At 36.8% G+C, this 14899-nt stretch overlaps 1 pseudogene; it reads right to left on the bottom strand.

Annotated features, from left to right (window-relative positions):
* LOC103264717 overlaps positions 1-14899 on the bottom strand; it is a 45315-nt pseudogene that overhangs the window by 1301 nt on the left and 29115 nt on the right.

Below are 14899 nucleotides of genomic sequence, written 5' to 3'. Positions count from 1 at the left end.
GTGACTGTTGTTAAAACAGAGATCTCAAAAAAAGCATTCTTACTACATTTGTTAAACCACTGACTCAGAAACTTTTATGATATGTCTACGTTGTGTCAGGAACCCTAATCATTGCTAAGTTTGTAAAAATATGTAAGTCATGGTCCTGTTAAGGAACACAAGAACCTCATTCAAGTAAGAAAAGAGGATACATATGCAGACAAGTGCAATAAAGTGTGGTGAGTATAGCACTATAGTAATAGTAGAATAAAAAGCCTCAGGTGTTCATGGAGCTACAAAGAGATATAGGTACAAGCTGGCTAGCTGATCATCTCTGCAGGGTGCATTATTAGGTGAATAGTCTATCTCTACAGTTGAAAAGTAAAGTAATTGACATGTACATAGTATCACACCGTCTATGTGAAAGTCCTTTAAAGTAAATCCCAGACATTGTAACATGTATATGGTCTCTTTTTTGCCCTACACTGACTCAGCTGCAGACACATATTCTCTATCAAAAAATTCACTCACATAATGCATTCCATTTATTTGACCAACTTTAGATTCATTCCTCCCTTCCCTCAACTATTTCTATCAGTAAATAAACAAATTCCTCTTTCTGGTCCCTGCTTCTGTTCTTGTTGAGCATTCTCTTCAGACCTCAGTCTTTGCTACCCAGCACTTCTCAGAGTATATCCATTCCAAACAAATTCATTACTCCCCCTACGGTGAATTCCCATAGTCCACATGAGCATCTTAAGCCAGGTCTGTCTGACTTGGTCTGTCTGACTTTAGAGACTGAGCTTTCAGTCATGACATTATACTGGATCACCTGTAGTTCACTATTTAACACCAATACAACATGCAACTGCTGATGAAACTCAAGATATTTAATGAAAATCTGATTAACAGCTATTAACTTGAGAGCAATTACACTCTGGGTTTTAGAAAGGAGATGAAGTGTAAATATGATTTAAAAGTTTTTGTTTTTATTGAAATGAACTGGTCATAAATATGTACATTTGAAATAACTTCAAAATAGTTTCAAGCAGCATGTCAACAAATGCAATTTTTTTTTTTTTTTTTTGAGTTGGAGTCTCACTCGGTCGCCCAGACTGGAGTGCAGTGGCCGCTCCTGGCCACCGCAACCTCAACCTGCTGGGCTCCGGCAATCCTTCCGCCTCAGCCTTCCGAGTAACCGGAATTACAGGCGCGTGCTACCTCGCCCGGCTGATTTTTTTTTTTTGATTTATTGTAGAGATGAGGTCTCGCTGCCCAGGCGGGTCTCGAACCCATGGGCTCAGGCAATCCACTCACCTCAGCCTCCCAAAGGCGCGGGATTACAGGCTGAGCCACCGAGCCCGGCAACAAATGCAATTTAAGGAAATTCTATTCATAATTCTCTCACTAAGCAGATGAGTAATTTCCAGTCAGTGAAGATAGGATAGACTGTTGAACATAGTTAAGATAAATAGTCATATATACTTAAAAATATATGAATGGTCTAGGAAAAATGATATATTACTATTTTAAATCAAAATATATTTTAGAAAAATTGAAAAATTAGTATTTTGAAATATTAAGAACCATAAAAGCACTAAAACAAAATATAGAGTGATGCTATTTAAGTATAATAGTAAGGAGAGAAATTGTAAAGTTTAAAACATTTGTAATAAAAAATACATATACAATGTAAACCAAAAAACTGAGAAAAATCACAATAAAAGAGTTGCTATCCTTCTTTTGGAAAAATTGATGACGTTATTAAGATGCAAACTTGAGGTACTTGTCACACACACACACACACACACTTTCTGCTCCAAACCTATAGTAATAATTAATAAAATATTTAAAATATAATTAAAAACCATAGCCTTAATAATTATTTTTAAAAGTAAAATGTCCCTGTAGTCCACAACCAGAAGTGAATACCAAAGTTGCAAATAGGGCTAAAGTCTACTGTACTCTGGACCTTGACAGAGAAGAGAAATAGACTGCTGAAGTAATATTTCTCTGAAAAAATGAAAACTCAAATGATCCTGACCCACATACATCAAGGGGCTAGCATTAAGAGTATTTCTTGGTAACTGGAACCCAGTTAGGGCTCTCCTGTGTACACAGAGACAAAGAAAAAAAAAAAAGGCTGTCATCATCATATAGGTTATTGCTTACATAAAATTTTTGGTTTTGTTTATTTGTTTGTTTTAAATGAGAAAAGTAGAAGAGAACAGAGACAACCATCTTATAGCCAGGAATTTAATAAACCTAGTCATAATCTGAAATCAGACTGAAGCTTCAAACCATAGTTATGACATGGTTTAGGCGTGAAAGTTCCATGGAGCTGGAAGGATTCAACTTCAAAAATACTATTTGGAAGAGGTAAATATTCAAATACGAGGGAAGCATAAAAGAAAATTTTCTGATCAAAATAAGTCTGTATATTACTTAGGAAGAAAATTCATAAATGCAGTCAAGAAAATAGAATAATATAGCCTGATTTTTAAAATACAGAAATAAAAAAATGATTTTAAAGTAAGTGTTTTATGGTCCCTGGTGAGAAAGAAAAACAAAGAAAAGGAAAGGAGAATTGAGAAATAGATTAATTATTATAAAATTGGTATATAGTTATTAATTGAAAATAGAATGTATTGGGATAAATTCTAAATAGAAGTGAAAGAGAAAATCATCAAAATGGAAGATAGTAATGAGTTCACCAAAACATCACAGAGAGACAAAAATTAAAAGTTAAGAAAATAAGTACTTAAAACATAAAAAAGTGAATGAAAACATTTTAACCATACATATATAAAGCATTCCAAAAGAAGAGGACAGAGGGAATGACAAAGTAAAAATATTCAACAATACAGTCCTGAGAATATTTCATAAGGATGTGAATACATATTTCATAAGGATGTGAATATTCACATTAAAAATGCAGAGTAAGCAACCATAAAGACTACCAGTAAAAAGAAAGCTTCCTCACAAAAAAATGACTGAGACTCAGAGAAGACCTGTCACCAGCAACAAAATATAGAGAGAAATTAGTCACATATTCAAAGTGGTGAGTTAAAATAACTGTCAACCTAAGGTCATTTATCTGAATAAACGATTATTTTCAGTCAGTGAAAACTAATGTACTTCTAGGCCTCCCCTCTAAGAGGCTTTCTTACCCACAGAACTTTGCTGAAAGAGTGATTAATGAGGGTTAATCACTAGAATTTTTTTTTTCATTGTTTAGAGAAATGGTCTTGCTTTGTAACCCAGGTTGAAGTACAGTGGCATGAATATAGCTCACTGCCGCCTCAAACTCTATAGCTCAAGAGATCTTCTTTCCTAAGCCTCACAAGTAGCTAATACTATAGGTTCATGCTATTACACCCCGGTAACTTTTTAAACTATTTGTGGAGACATGGTCCCACCCTGGTCTCAAACTCCCAGTCTTTAGCAATCTTCCTACCTCAACCTCTCAAACTGCTGGAAGTACAAGCATGAGCCACCATGCCCAGCCTAGAATATTAATTAAAACATCGATTGTAGAATTAAATGTTACAGTGAACTAAAATGTCTATCAACAGAAAAATAAATTAAGAAGTTTTTTACATTTACAAATATGACATTAAACACTATATAGCAGCGAAAATAAATAAACTAAAATAATATATTATCATAGTTTTCTCATTGAGATATTAGAACAATTGTTCTAAAGTTAAAGATAAGTTTTTTCAATCCTCCATAAGGTTATAACTTAGAGAATGTTTTCTTTAAAAGTATTTACCATATGAAACTATCAATGAGGCAGTCTTTGCTCAGTTCCAGTGTGTAGCCTTTGCTTTAAACATAGTTCAATTTTGTCTCTTCTTTTGAACTGATTTCTCAACTGATTTACAAGCTGCAAAATTTATATCGTCTAATTAATTATACCATGCACCGTGCCTTTTACCAAAATAAAAAATAAAAGATATTGCCCAGCTTGATTAGCCATCTGACTCACCATTATTGATTTCAAAAAATCAGTGTCTATTTATATAAATCAAAGCCCCTCTCAAAAGCTTAAGAGTTATTATAACTGTAGTTACTAAAAATAAGTACTGTGAATCGTGAAGACAAACCTAGAGATAAGGTGGAAAAGAGTTTGGAAAAAGGGCCACGTTTGTCAAAGCTACAGCTTGCATCTTGGTGGGCAGGAAATTCTTGAAATTCAGGGTCTTGAAAATTGAGCATAGTTCTGAGGCTGGACTAGGGTTTGAGATCAGATATGGCTGTGAAGAACAGTACAAGTCTAGTGAATTGGGCAGTTCTTATGTTACAGGACTATGATAGACATCACTGAGAGGTCCTGCTATTCAAGGAAAAGGGAAGTGGGATCAGGGGTGTTATATAAGAAAAGGGAAGTTCTAAGGCAGAAATATTGTCCTTAGTAAATTGGTAATACCCAGGTGGGTTATCAGTCAGTACCTCCCTGACCCCATTGTTATGCCATTTGAAAATAAGCCTTGCAGGTACCAAAAGAACCCATTCTCACCAGTAGCTTATCACAGGCATACTAGACACCCAGAGAATGCAGCAAAACATATCCTTACTGTTCCTTTTTCATTTACATACAATTCATACGTATATAATGGATATACACTGGGTGTGAGATGCCTAAATATCTCTCACCCTTGGTCTCTTATTTTTTCTGATTCTCTACTCCTCAGTTCTACCTTTCAACCTACCTCAGTCCCTCATTTCTAAGGCCAAAAAATTATATTTGCCCCTTGTGGTCTAGGCAGGCAAGCCTTTCACTGTTGATTCTTGCATTCCTTAGTGAAGTATCTGCAGAACAGTCTTTGTTAATACCTACTCACTTTTCATGGTATAACTTCTGTGAATCATCATGCAATAAACACTGTCTCCATCGGGCTGAGTACTAAAAGTAAAAAGTCATGAGAGGAATGGAAAACTTCATTATGAAACTTCAAAGAAGGACACCAGCATGAGGGACCAAAACAGGCACTTAGATACTCAGACTGGCCTATAGGGAACGCAGGTGATCTCAGCAATGCCAGAGGTTAAAACCACAGTGAGAAATCAGAGCAGCAACACTGACTTGAGTGAACAAGGGCAATTCTGATTAGCTGCCTCCAGGTAAATGGCCAAGTGATCCAGATGACAATGTTTCAGAGAAGTAATTCAAAATGCTTAAGGTTAGCACAAAATTAAGACATTTGCATTTATCTATAAAAGTATTCTTATTCATTGAACTAACAAGCATAGTAGATACCTGGAATTTTATCTCAAATAAATGAAAAAATGAGAAAACAACAAGTATAAACTCACATATAATTTATTGTCTTTCTCATTCGTTTTAAGATATTCTTTTTTTTTTTTTTTCAGTCGGAATCTCTCTCAGGCTGGAGTGCAGTGGCATGCTCACAGTTACCACGGCCTTGACATGCTGGCCTCAGGCAATCCTTCCACTTCAGCCTTCCAAGTAGCTGGAACCACAGGTGTTCACCACCACACCCACCTAATGTTTTGATTTATTGTAGAGACGAAATCTTGCCAAGTTCCCAAAGCTGGTCTCAAACCCCTGGGCTTAGGCAATCCTTTTGTTTCTGCCTCCCAAAGTGCTAGGATTATGGGCATGAGCCACTGTGCCCTGCCAGTTTTAAGACAGTCTTAATTTCTAGTTTACTTTAGATTCAAGCCAAAAAAACCACTTTGACATGTCTTTAAATCTGTTCTTCAAGTTCAAAGTCATAAACTCATGTGAATGCCTCTTCTCTATAGCAACTTTGAGGCTTCAGAGTAATTGCATTACTTTTCTCTGTTCCTTTCAAAACATGTAAAATTCTTTTTCAGAAGTAGCTAAGTCCACATTTATTAAGATGCAGAGAATTTTAAAAGTCAGTTAATAATAAGTATTGATGAGAATTTAGAGAAATTGGAACTTTCACTCACTACTGGTGGAAATGGTGCAGCTACTTTGGAAAGCAGTCTGTCAGTTCGTTGAACAATTAAACATGGAATTACCATGTGACCCAGCAATGCCAATTTTTAGAAATATAGACAAAAGAAATCAAAACATATGTACACACAAAAACTTGTGTACAAATATTTACAGTAGCATTATTCATAATAACCAAAAGACAGAAACAACTAAAATGTCTATCAATTGATGAATGAATAAACAAAATATGATATATCTGCTCAATGGAATATTTTTCAACCATAAAAAGGAATGAAGTGTTGATATATCTACAATTTGGATGAACCTTTCACTATGCTAATGAAAGAAGCCAGTAAGACCACATATTATATGATTTCATTCATATGAAATGTTCTTAATAGGCAGATTTTCAGGGACAAAAGGTAGATTTGAGGTTGCTTAGGTCAAGGGGAAATGGGGAAGGGGAATAGCTAAAGAATACTGGTTTCTTTTTGAGATGATAAAAACATTCCAAAATTCACTGCAATAATGGCTGGATAAATTGTATAGTATGTGACTTATAGTCAATAAAGCTGTCTTTAGAAGTAGCTAAATTGCCGTCTTAGATCATTCAATCAACTATCTGAATCTGCTCTCTGATTTTTGTCTTTTTCTTAAAAGCTCAGGAGTAAGGTCAATTTCTTCATACATAGTATAATAAAATACAATACGATATGGTAATATGAACTACATTGAATTTAAGAACAGAGGAAAGAAAAGCTTCATTTGATCATTAACTAATTCATTCAAGAAATTATCTATGACGTGCAAAGCACTGAACTTTGGCAATAAATAGGTGAACAACACATAAAATGTCTCCTGCCTTTGTGGATTAGACAAGTAAGTGTGATAAATGTGCTGGCAGAAGAAATTTTAAAAGCTATAAGAACATACAGCAAAGAACTCTGACCTATTTTAAAAAGTCAATTGATGTTTCAGTTGAGACCTCAAGAAAGAGCAGAAGATAGCTGGTCAAAAGTGGGCAGAGGATGCAGGGTGTAGCTAGGCCCAGAGTGAAAAGTGCTCAATGGTGCTGTCTATTATATTTTTTCATTTTTATTTGTATTGGGTCTCATTCTGTCACCAAGGCTGGAGTATAATAGCACCATCACAGCCTTGGCTACTTGGGCTAAGCGATCCTTCTGTCTCTGTTGCCCAAGTAACTGGGACTACAGGTACAGGCACCATGCCTAACTAATTTTATTTTTTTAGTGGTAAGATCTTGCTATGTTGCCTAAGCTGGTCTCAATATCCTGGGTTCAAGCAATCCTCCTATCTCGGCCTCCCAAAGAGCTGGGATTGTAGATTGTAGGCGTGAGCTAATGAAAGGAGCCAGTCAAAAAAGTCACATATTATATGATTTCATTAATATGGAAAAAGTTCAGAGCAGCTAAAGAAAAGAGAAAGAGGGAGAATGGCATAAACTTAGGCTGAAGAAGTTGTCTAGAAACAAGTGGAAGGTCTTGTAATCTCTATCACTTTACCTATAGGAATATCCTTGGGAATCTGGATTTTATCCTCAGGAAGATAAGAGATTGAAAAACATAAAGTAGAGTAGAAAAATGTAAAGTAGAATAGGATCTTCATTTTTATATAACCTTTCTGGCTGCTGTATGGAGAACATGAAAACACCACAGAATTATAGGAAGTGAGATTTCACATTAGTTGTCCTGCTTTATGCTCATGCAGCTAAGTATGAATCATTATCTACAACAAAATTAAGGTAGTTACTAATAATCCAGCTATTTTTTGGTCCATTTAGCTGTGCATGTCTGCCATGGACCTGAAGCACTAAGTCCTCATCTTCATTCTATGAGCCAGTTACCTATGCTGGCCCTGAGTTTCTCATTAACAAACTGGGCACAACAATACCTGTCTTATTAGACAGTCAACAGAATTCACTGAGATAGGTTATCTGAAAGAGTTAAAAATTTAATCAAAGTCTAGCCAAGTAGTTCAAGTATTTAGGGTGATTTGGCTATTTTATTACTAATAAAGGATCATTTGGGAAATTTTGTCTCAGGGACCAGTAACTAACCTTACTAGTAGAGTTCAGCTAGTATTTATTGTGCCTACAGTCTATGCTTACAGTCTTATAAGATAGGAGGGCATTTAAAGAAGTAATGTCAGTCTGAGAGATGTACTAATTCAAGAAGGACAGGATTCAGAACAAAAAGGAGAACGGTTCCACAGGATACATGGTGTATGGGATTATTTTTTTTTCCTCGATTAAGATTGTTGTATTAGTAACATTTTTTACTTGGCTCATGGTTCCCATAATAGCAATCTTGTTCTTGGTTCAAGGTTCAGATTCAAATTAAGACAACACGGGAGTTGGGATACTCTTCATAATCTTGATTTCATTCTTTTGTATACCTACCAAGAAGTAGGACTGCTAGGTCATATGGTAGTTTCTTTACTATTTTCTGAGGAACCTCTATGCTGTTTTTCAAAGCTGCTACGCCATTTTATATTCCTGCCAATAGTGTTCAAAGGTTTTAATTTCTCCACATTCTCACCAACACTTCTTACCTTTTGCATTTTGACAGTAGCAATCCTAACAGATGTGAGATGATATCTGGTTGTAGTTTTGACTTGCATTTCCCAGATCGTTAATAATGTTGAGCATCTTTTTGTATACTTTTTGGCCATTGTATGCCTTCCTTGGAGAAATATCTGTCCAAGTCTTTTACTCACTTTTTAATTGGGCTATTTGCTATTGAGTTGAAGAAGTTCCTTATATATTTTGGCTATAAATCCCTTATCAGATATATCTTTAGCAAACATTTTTCTCTCATTGTGTGGGTTTCTTTTTTACTCTGTTCGTTGTGATCTTGCTGTCCTTTGCTGTTGGTAGGAATGTAAAATTGTGCAGCTACTATGGAAAAAAAATAGAAATTTCTCAGAAGATTAAAAATAGAACTACCATACCATCTATAAATTCTACTCTCAAATGTATATATCTAAAACAATTGAGAGTAAGCTCTCAAAGAGATATTTGGACACCCATATTGATAATAGTATTATGCACAATAGCCATAAGATGGAAGCTACCCAAATGTCCCTTGACAGACAAATGGGTAAACAAAATATGGTCTATCCATACAAGTGTGATATTATTCAATTAAAAAGGAAAGAAATTCTGTGCATGCTACCACATAGATGAACCTTGAGGACATTGTGCTCACTTAAATAGTCTAGTCACAAAAAGACAAATACTGTATGATTCCACTTATATAAAGCAACTAGAGTAATCAAATTCAAAAGCAACAAAAAATAGAATGGTAGTTGCCAAGGTTGAGGTGAGGAAGAAATGGGGAGTTTTTGTTTAATGAGTATAGAGTTTTAGTTTTAGAAGATGGAGAAAGTTCTAGTAATTGGTTGCACAACATGAGTATGCTTAAAGCTGCTGAACTACATGCTTAAAACTATTGAACTAAGCCGGGCTCGGTGGCTCAGCCTGTAATCCCGCGCCTTTGGGAGGCTGAGGTGAGTGGATTGCCTGAGCCCACGGGTTCGAGAGCTGCCTGGGCAGCGAGACCTCATCTCTACAATAAATCAAAAAATCAGCCGGGTGTGGTAGCGCATGCCTGTGATTCCGGCTACTCGGAAGGCTGAGGCGGAAGGATAACCGGAGCCCAGCAGGTCGAGGCTGCGGTGGCCGGGAGCGGCCACTGCACTCCAGTCTGGGCGACAGAGTGAGACTCCAACTCAAAAAAAAAAAAACAAAAAAAAACTATTGAACTATATACCTAAAAATGGTTAGAATTGTAAATTTTATGTGTATTTTACCACAATTAAAAATAAAAATTAAAAAATTAAATAGGAGAATTTTGTTAGATATCTAACAGGTGGGCAAAAATAATCCTAGTGGTAGTATAGAAGAGTGCATACTCTTACATACTGTTGGTATGAGCATAAATTGCTGCACTCTTTTGGGAAGGAAATATTTGTAACATATGTCAACATTTTAAATGTATATGCCCTTGTGCCTAGCACTTCTGTTTTTTAGAATTTTTTTCTTAGAGACAGATAGTAATTCCAGTTCCCAATAATACATGTAGAAGGCATTCATTTTAGTATTGTTTGTTAGAATTAAAGTCACTTATGAAAGATTAGAAACAACTTTAATGCTAATCAACACAAGATTAGTTAAATAAATATGGTACACTCAGGCAATGGAGTACCACACATTTTACTAAAAATCATGGCTGTGCACAGTGGCTCTTGCCCGTAATCACAGCATTTTGGGAGGTGCAAGCAGGAGGATTGCTTGAGCCTAGGAGTTTGAGGTTACAGTGAGCTATGATTGGGCCACTGCACTCTAGCCTGGGTAACAGAGCTGGCAAGACTCTGCCTTTAAAAAATTAAATTAAATTTTTTAAATGAGCAGCTCTTTGATGATTAGCAATGCTGAGTATTTTTTCATGTATCTGTTGTCTGCTCATATATATTCTTTTGAGAAGTGTCTATTCATATCTTTTGCCTACTTAGTAATAGTGTTGTTTGTTTTTTTTTTCTTTTTGATACATTTGAGTTCCTTGTACATCTTGGATGTTAGGCCTTTGTCAGATATACAGTTGGCAAACATTTGTTCCCAGTCTGTGGACTGTCTCCCCACTCTCTTGATAGTTTCTTTTGCTTTGCAGAAACTTTTCCGTTTGATGAAGTCCCATCATCAAAGAAATGCAAATTAAAACCACATTGAGATACCAACTAACTCCAGTCAGGATGGCCATCATCAATAACTCAAAAAATAACAGATGCTGAAAATGACGCAGGGAAAAGGGAACACTTCTACACCACTGGTGGAAGTGTAAACTAGTATAAACTCTGTGGAAAACAGTGTGGTGACTCCTAAAAGATCTAAAAATGGATCTTCCAAATGACCCCACAATCCCCCTTCTGGGAATATACCCAGAGGCACTCAAATCACTCTATGAAAAAGATACCTGCACATGCTTTTTATTGCAGCATTATTCACAATAACAGAAACATGGAACCAACCATGCTACCCACTGGTTGCGTGGTTAAAAACTGAGTTAAAAACATGTAGTACATATACATGACGGAATATTACACAATCACACAGAAGGACTAGATTATGAATTTCACAGCAACTTGGATGGAGTTAGAGTCTATATTACTGACTGATCTATCAGAGAAACAAAGAACTGAGTACCACATGTTCTCACTTATAAGCAGACCTTGAACAATTATCATAATAGTATAAGAAAGGGATTGGCAGTAGTGGGAAACTGCTGGGGGAGGTACACCTCATCAACAAAGGTACCTACATAATGACTATTACCTCACCCTGAATTGTACCCCATATCTTTAAAATTAAAACATTTTTTTAAAAAGAAGCAGCTTAATGTGCTATTTTGTAAACACATTGCCAAGACACACATAAATGAAAAAAAGGCTCTGAACAGTGTGTATAGTGCCTACCATTTATGCCAATAAATTATATGGGTATTCGTAAGTAATATGTCCAAACAGGGTAATTTTTAGAGCTAAAGAGGAAACTATTAATAACTACCCTGTGACAATAGGCATCATTTGGGACTGAACAAACCAGAATATTCTTTTGGGCTGGCTCGCACATGTATGTGCGTGTTCTCTCTCTCTCTCTCTCTCTCTCTCTCTCTCTCTCTCTGTGTGTGTGTGTGTGTGTGTGTGTCTGTCTCTCTCTCTCATGTTAAAACACAAAGTATCTCTGGAGAGATACATCACAAACTAATAATAGTAGGCAACTCTTGCAATGGGAACAGGAAAATGGGTGATTGGAAGAAATGGGAGAGAGAGAAACTTACTTTTCACTTACATTTCTTTTTCACTTATGCTTCTTTGTATTTGAATCTGGTACCACTTGCAAATACAGGCATACCTTAGAGAAATTGTGGGATTGAGTCACACAAATTTTTGGTTTTTCAGGGCATATAAAATGTATGTTTATACTATAGTGTCATCTGTTAACTGTTTAATAGCATTACGTCTTTAAAAAATGCATACACTCATTAAAAATACTTTATCGCTAAAAGAACACTAAGAATCATCTGAGCCTTTAGTAAATTATAACTTATTTCTGACAGAGGGTCTTGAGTGATATTGATGGCTACTGGCTGATCAGGGTGGTGATTGCTGAAAGCTGGAATGGCTGTAGCAGTTTCTTAGAATAAGACAATAAAGTTTCCTACATCAATCTATACTGTTTTTCATGAGATATTTTTCTGTAGCATGTAATATTTTTGATAGCATTTTACCCACAGTAGAACTTCTTTCAAAATTTGAATCAATCCTCGCAACCCTTTCCACTGCTTTAACAACTAAGTGTATGTAATATTCTAAATCCCTTATTGTTGTTTCAACAATGTTCACAACATCTTCACCAGACCAGAAGTAAATTCCATCTCAAGAGACCACTTTCTTTGCTCATCCATAAGAAGCAGTGCCTCATCTACTCAAGTTTTATAATGAGATTGCAACAATTCAATCACATCTCCAGGCTCCACATCTAATTCTAGTTATCTTGGTATTTCTACCATATCTGCAGTTTCTTCTCCACTGAAGTCTTGAACCCCTTAAAGTCATCCATGAGGGTTGAAATCACCTTCTAAATTCCTATTAGTGCAAATATTTGAACCTTGTCCCATGTGTCATGAATGGTCTTAATGACATCTAGTACGGTGAAATCTAGAAAATTTTCAATTGACTTTTCCAAGATCCATCAGAGTAATCACTCCCAATGACAAGCTATAGGCTTCTTAAATAAAAGATTTGAAAGTTGAAATTGCTTCCTGATCTATGGGCTGCAGAATAAATGTTGAGTTAGCAGTCATGAAAACAACTTTAATCTCCTTGTACATCTTCATTAAAGTTGTAGAGTGACGCAGTGCATTGCCAATGGACAGTAATATTTTGAAAGACTTTTTTTTCTGAGTGGTAGGTCCCAACAGTGGTCTTTAAATAATAAACAATACTGTAAACAGACATGCTGTCATTCAGGCTTTGTTGTTCCATTAAAAGTGTTGTGGAAAAACAGAGAGACTGGGACACTGGGGTTATCTTAGGAAGCAGCATTTTATTAGCACTGGTGCAACTCAGTGGGCTAATGTTCCAAGGCTGAGTAACCCAGAGAAAGAGGAGAGGGATTTTATCTGTTAGTTTAGGTAAGGGAGGGGGCCAGGTTTATGGCTACACATTTTTTTTTCCTTTGGAATTTGCAAGGTTGTATTTAGCAAAACCAGATTTTCAGGAACAACTTGTCTCCAGGGTACACAAGACAAGCAGGGGTTATAAACCAAAAACTTCACAAAGAGAGGATGCTGGGGGTAAGATTGTGAATCAATTACTATCTTGCATTTCCAGGAAAGCGACTTGTAGCTATTTGTTTTTCTCCCATCTCATGTCTAGCAGGTTTGAAGTTTGCAGGTTGACTTTTTAAAGGAATAATTTTAACTGTTTCTAGCCCCTCTCTGCCGTATTCCCCCCTTTGATGCTCAACCCTTCTTGGGTTAAAGAGCATCATCTTCAATTTGGTGCAGTAACATTATGTGGGCCGCAGTTTTTTATTCAACAACTGTTTCCACAAACTTAGTGATGGAATTCATAATTACTGGGGCTATGCAAGGGAGGATAAAGCAGGATCCCAACAATACGATTACAGATCCAATAATGTACTTAAATCCTCCCAGACCTGAAAACATTTTTTCAAACCAATTGCCAATTTTTATGCCATGTCATTTTTGTATTGGGACATGGGCAATATTTCTAATATTAGTGGATATATCAGTTATAGCTTTACTCTTTTTTTTTTTTTTGAGTTGGAGTCTCACTCTGTCGCCCAGACTGGAGTGCAGTGGCCGCTCCCAGCCACCGCAGCCTCGCCTGCTGGGCTCCAGCAATCCTTCCGCCTCAGCCTTCTGAGTAGCCGGAATTACGGGCATGTGCTACCAAGCCTGGCTGATTTTTTTTTTTTTTATTGTAAAGATGAGGTCTCGCTGCCCAGGCGGGTCTCGAACCCGCGGGCTCAGGCAATCCACTCACCTCAGCCTCCCAAAGGCGTGGGATTACAGGCTGAGCCACCGAGCCTGGCTATAGCTTTACTATTATAAGAAAGAACAGAAATGTTAGTGAGACCTTTACCTAACATATCCAATTTGTAGGGGTCGACTCTGTCAGTCCTATAGCAAATGAAGTCAGTCTTATAGCAAATAAAATGACAAACAGTATAGCGATTGGCAAATACAAAGGCTGACAAAGTGAAACAATGGCTTATCAGTAAGGTGTTGATTCTATTGAGTACTCAATCTTCTGTTGTGTGTAGATAAGACAACATCCGGTGTGTGGCTGAAGCAAGGCCGATGGATCCTCAAACTTCAGCCATGCATAGGCTAGCCAGCCCCTGAGTGGCTAAAGCAGGGCTTGGAGAATCCATTTCAAGTTATCCATTGGCCTTGGTGACTTTCTGGAGGGTCAGCTTAAGGGGAGCTGACGGATTTGTGGTGCACTCCTAGTCCTGGGAGGCAGGCTTAACTCTGCTGTAATGGAGCCAGAAAACTATTTCAGCTACCTTGACTGCAGTTGGGGTAGACAAACGGACAGTAAATGAACCCCTCTAGAGGGGTGTTAGGGGCTGGCATTCCATTCTTTTGCCCGTACCATATCACTTGGTTTGAAAGAATGGACATCAGTAGTTAAACTAATTGGGTCCTGTTCTCTGACTTGATAATGGATGGCATTTAAAGCTGAAACTAAGACTTACGTTTGTTGTTTTAGAGTAAGATTTCCTAACTCCTTTAAGTCTCCCTGTACACCCTTAACAAGAAGGGGTGGCCACCCAGAAAGGATTTTACAAGGTGAGAAACCTGTTTGTTTTGTAGCACTAGACCTTACCCTTAGAAGGTCTATTGACAGAAACTGGACCAAGCCTTAATGGGTTTTTTG

This window comes from Carlito syrichta, unplaced genomic scaffold, assembly GCF_000164805.1.
Source record: "Carlito syrichta isolate Samal-C Ts95f unplaced genomic scaffold, Tarsius_syrichta-2.0.1 Scaffold305702, whole genome shotgun sequence".
Taxonomy (NCBI): domain Eukaryota; kingdom Metazoa; phylum Chordata; class Mammalia; order Primates; family Tarsiidae; genus Carlito; species Carlito syrichta.
Note: the sequence above shows the minus strand (reverse complement) of the source record. Positions and strands in the feature narration are given on the sequence as shown.